Genomic DNA, 5699 nt, shown 5'->3' with positions numbered 1-5699 from the left:
TGTTTTAATTTCATCAGTGGTGATGGGGGTGTTTAGATATGCTACATCCTCTTCCTTCAACCGTGGAAGATTATAAGAGTCCAAGAATTTATCCATTTCTTCCAGGTTCTCATTTTTAGTGGCGTAGAGTTTTTCAAAGTAGTTTCTGATTACCCTTTGAATCTCTGTCATATCAGTAGTGATCTCTCCTTTTTCATTCCTGATACGAGTTATCAAGTTTCTCTCTCTCTCTTTCTTTGTTAGGTTTGCCAGTGGTCTATCAATCTTGTTTATTTTTTCAAAGAACCAACTTCTGCTTTCGTTGATCTTTCGGATTGTTTTTTGAGTTTCCACTTCGTTGATTTCTGCTCTCAACTTTGTTATTTCCTTCTGTCTTCCTATTCTTGGGTCCTTTTGTTGAGCATTTTCTAGTTCTATTAGCTGTGTCATTAAGCTACTCAGGTAAGCTCCTTCTTCCTTCCTGATGTGTGCTTGCAAAGCTATAAATTTTCCTCTCAGTACTGCTTTTGCTGTGTCCCATAAGTTCTGAGAGTTTGTGTCTTGATTGTCATTTGTTTCCAGGAACCTTTTTATTTCCTCCTTGATTTCATCTCGGACCCACTGGTTATTGAGCATGAGGCTGTTTAACTTCCAGGTGTTAAAGTGTTTCTTCTGAGTCCCTTTGGAGTTCACAAATAATTTCAGAGCCTTGTGGTCAGCGAAGGTAGTCTGCAAAATTTCTATCCTCTTGATCTTATGGAGGTATGTTTTATGTGCCAGCATGTAGTCTATCCTGGAGAATGTCCCATGTACATTGGAGAAGAATGTGTATCCAGGTTTCTGGGGATGGAGTGTCCTATATATATCCACTAGGCCTCTTTCTTCCATTTCTCTCCTCAGGTCTAGTATATTCTTGTTGGGTTTCAGTCTGGTTGACCTGTCCAGTGTTGACAAAGCCGTGTTAAGGTCCCCCACAATTATTGTGTTGTTGTTGATATTATTTTTCAGATTTGTCAACAGTTGTATTAAATATTTTGCTGGCCCCTCATTCGGTGCATATATGTTTAGGAGAGTGAATTCTTCCTGTTCTACGTACCCCTTGATTAATATAAAATGTCCGTCTTTGTCCCTTACAACCTTCCTGAGTATAAAGTTTGCATTATCTGATATTAGTATGGCTACTCCAGCTTTTTTATGGGTGTTGTTTGCTTGGATAACTTTTCTCCAGCCTTTTATTTTGAGTCTATGTTTGTTCTGACTATTCAGGTGCGTTTCTTGTAGGCAGCAGAAGGTTGGATTGAGTTTTTTGATCCATTTAGCCACTCTGTGTCTCTTAACTGGTGCATTTAGTCCATTGACGTTGAGAGAAAGAATTGTCCTGGGATTTAACGCCATCTTTATTTCAAAATTTGGTGTGTCTTTTGGGTAGTCTTGTCTTAGATTAGGTCTTTCAGTTTTTCTCTTAAGACTGGTTTTGTGTCTGTGAAGTTTCTGAGCTGTTTTTTGTCTGTGAAACCATGTATTCTTCCATCAAACCGGAAAGTGAGTTTTGCTGGGTATAGTATTCTGGGTGAAGCATTCATTTCATTCAGTCTTGTCACAATATCCCACCACTGCTTTCTGGCATTGAGCGTTTCTGGTGACAGGTCTGCTGTAAATCTCAGGGAAGCTTGCTTGAACATGATTTCCCCTTTTGATCTTGCTGTTTTCAGAATTCTGTCTCTATCTGTGGGATTTGTCATTGTGACTAGGATGTGTCTTGGGGTGGTTTTTCTGGGGTCTCTTTTGGTTGGTACTCTTCGGGCATGCAGGATTTGATCACATATATTCTTTAGCTCTGGAAGTTTCTCTTTAATGATGTTCTTGACCATTGACTCTTCCTGGAAATTTTCTTCCTGGGTCTCTGGGACTCCAATGATTCTTAAGTTGTTTCTGTTGATCTTATCATAGACTTCTATTTTCGTCTGTTCCCATTCTTTGACTAATTTTTCCATTGTCTGCTCATTTGCTTTAAGTTTTTTGTCCAATCTCTCCTGCTGTATGGAATTGTTATGTATCTCATCTTCCACAGCACCAAGTCTATTCTCAGCTTCTGATACCCTGTCCCAGAGCTTATCCATTTTGTCATTCACTTCGTTTACTGACTTTTTCAGTCCTGTTAGTTGACATGTTATTTCAGTTTGGAGTTTTGTCATTTCTGCCTTCATATTTTCTTGGTTCTTATTAGTGTTCTGTTCAACTTGATCCATGGTTTCTTGGAGTCTGTTGAGCACCTTCCATATTGCTAGTCTAAAGTCCTTATCTGAGAGGTTGATTAGTTGTTCAGTCATTATCTGGTCCTCAGAATTGTCATCTTCATTCTCTATGTCTGATGCTGGCCTGCGTTGTTTCCCCATTGTCACACTTGTATTGTGGGTTTTTCTACGTGTTGTGGTGGTATTCATTGTCTATATGATGTAGGCAGCACACTCCTCTGGCTCCTCCCTTTCTGGATGGGCTGACTTGCCTCTAAGGGAGGGGAGTCCTCCGTGGATGAAGCTTCACACTGGGTCAAATCTTAGGCCCGAGCATGCAACAGAGAAGACAGTCCAGAGAGAAATGTTTGCTTCTGTGATATAGCGCCGTTCTTAGTGTGATTTTTCCTTCTTGTTGCAATGGAGTTCTTTCCTTAGAAAGAGTGCACGGCCGCGTAGCGAAGCGGAGCGGCCGTGCTCCTCTGAGCCTCTTTTTGCCCCACTCGCAAGAGTTTCACGCAAGAGGACAGTAGACAGACATAGACAGGTCACACTCACAGTCTTTCACAGCTGAGCCCCACTGGGCCGGTGTACTTTCGCGGATTTTCTCCGCCTGGTGTCACACACAGGGAGCCAGCTTTTGCAAAGGTTAGCCGGTTTTTATGCTCTGAAGTCCCTCCCTGAAAATGGCGTCTGGGCGAGCGAGGTTTCTGGAGGCTCTTTTTGCCCCACTCGCAAGAGTTTCACGCAAGAGGACAGTAGACAGACATAGACAGGTCACACTCACAGTCTTTCACAGCTGAGCCCCACTGGGCCGGTGTACTTTCGCGGATTTTCTCCGCCTGGTGTCACACACAGGGAGCCAGCTTTTGCAAAGGTTAGCCGGTTTTTATGCTCTGAAGTCCCTCCCTGAAAATGGCGTCTGGGCGAGCGAGGTTTCTGGAGGCTCTTTTTGCCCCACTCGCAAGAGTTTCACGCAAGAGGACAGTAGACAGACATAGACAGGTCACACTCACAGTCTTTCACAGCTGAGCCCCACTGGGCCGGTGTACTTTCGCGGATTTTCTCCGCCTGGTGTCACACACAGGGAGCCAGCTTTTGCAAAGGTTAGCCGGTTTTTATGCTCTGAAGTCCCTCCCTGAAAATGGCGTCTGGGCGAGCGAGGTTTCTGGAGGCTCTTTTTGCCCCACTTGCAAGAGTTTCAAGCAAGAGGACAGTAGACAGACATAGACAGGTCGCACTCACAGTCTTTCACAGCTGAGCCCCACTGGGCCGGTGTACTTTCGCGGATTTTCTCCACCTGGTGTCACACACAGGGAGCCAGCTTTTGCAAAGGTTAGCCGGTTTTTATGCTCTGAAGTCCCTCCCTGAAAATGGCGTCTGGGCGAGCGAGGTTTCTGGAGGCTCTTTTTGCCCCACTCGCAAGAGTTTCACGCAAGAGGACAGTAGACAGACATAGACAGGTCACACTCACAGTCTTTCACAGCTGAGCCCCACTGGGCCGGTGTACTTTCGCGGATTTTCCCCGCCTGGTGTCACACACAGGGAGCCAGCTTTTGCAAAGGTTAGCCGGTTTTTATGCTCTGAAGTCCCTCCCTGAAAATGGCGTCTGCGAGGCTTATCAAGTTTATTGTGTCATGTATGGATGATAATGAGTGATACAAATACTGAATCATTTTGAAATGTTTTTAATTGAGAAAGATAAACAATTGTCATTAATCATAAGGAAACTGTAATTGCTGTCATTTTCTCCTCTCTTCACCCTTTTCATGTACCTAACAACAGAAAAGTATTTTTTGACAAACATATCTTTCATCTTTCAAGTTACATTTTCCATCTGATCCACTGCCTTGTTTTTGATTTTTGGTTTTAAGCCACACACAAAAGTGCTTAAGGGTTAGAAGGTCTCTCAGTAGTGCTTGAGAGATCATAAGGTGTGAGAGAATTGAACCAGACCTCTGGCTTGGAAAGCATTGCATCCTTTGAACTCTCTCTGAAGCCCTCAATTTCCTTTCTATTTGAACACCTTGACGCTGCCCAGATAGGAGAATCTTGGTGGTAGATGTTCTAATGATACTAAGATACAGGTGGAGATGTGGACTTTTTTTTGCCCTGTATAATCTTTTGTGTGTGGACTGAAACTAGCAGCTTCCTTCAAAAACAGAATATGGCAAGAATGATAGTATATCACTCCCTGTGGTTTTCTCCAGAACATGATCATTATTCTTTTCTTGCTTGCTTTGATGAAAGTCAGCTGCCATGTTATGAACTGTCTTTGGAGAGTTTCCACTCATAAGTAATCCAGAAAAACATGGGCCAATGAGTCAATAGGTTTAAGAAACCTAAAAAGTAAATTTTGTCAATAGTCACTAGAGTGAACAGAGAAGTGGAAGCACTCCTATTTGAAACTTAAGTTGATTTCAGCTTTGAAAAAAAAACTCAGCATCTAAGATAAATCACCCTGGATTTTATACCTACAAAAACTATGGCTGTACTAATTGTGTTTTGCTAAAGTCACTACAGATTAATTAATTAATTAAAAATATTTCTTTTTTAAATTGTGCTACTACTGGTAATCAATGCTTAACAAATAAAGGGTTAAAGTTAATTTTTCTTTTCAGATTTTATGCTTCATACTTTCGTTTGGCCTTGCTATTTCTTTCTATATTTATATGCAGTTCTGTTTAAATTAATCTCTTTGGGATGGGAAAAAACTACACATTTATGTAATAATGTGTAAATATAGATTTATGCACTATATGAATACACTTTTATGTACTGAGAAGAAAATCCAGTATGGGCCAAAGTTACTCATCTATAATTACACGAAAACCCCAATTAGTTGATTGTCCCTATGAATTCAAACCCTAAATTTCTTGAACAAACTTCTGACCCTTTCTTTAACTAGTCTCTATTAATAACCAATTTATTTATGTACTTATTTATTTATAAATTGCTATTTTATGAAGGAACTTGAACCAGGGACCCAGAGATAAAGAGAAAGTTACGATCTCATGGTAACACTAGTCTTTAACAATTTTATTCATAATATTTCAGGCAGCTAGTTGGGGCAGTCCTGGTAATGTACTTTTGGAAATAATAAAATTTAAGAAGCAATTCCATAGTCCTGAGTGCACAGATATCACATCTCTTTGAAATACAAATCCTGAGCTCTTTGAAGAGGAGGAACAAAAGCTCCACCCAGATGCAGAAATTCAAAAACAAATGGAAACCTCATAAGAAGGGAAGCTACAGAAGAATATATGAGCTTGTGAGAAGAACATTACAGTCCAAATTGTGAGATTATAAAAAAACCATCAACAAAGCAAGATTTCCAAAATCCATTTGGAAGAACTGTATAAAGGTTTTTTCAGAACGACATTTTGGGCTCTTAATGCCTGCGTTCTCCCTGGAAGAATCTTGCTTGCTTGTCTGTTTCTTTGACAACTTACTTCAACTCTGGAGAAGCCTGTATTCTCTATTGAA

This window comes from Suncus etruscus, chromosome 9, assembly GCF_024139225.1.
Source record: "Suncus etruscus isolate mSunEtr1 chromosome 9, mSunEtr1.pri.cur, whole genome shotgun sequence".
Classification (NCBI taxonomy): domain Eukaryota; kingdom Metazoa; phylum Chordata; class Mammalia; order Eulipotyphla; family Soricidae; genus Suncus; species Suncus etruscus.
Note: the sequence above shows the minus strand (reverse complement) of the source record.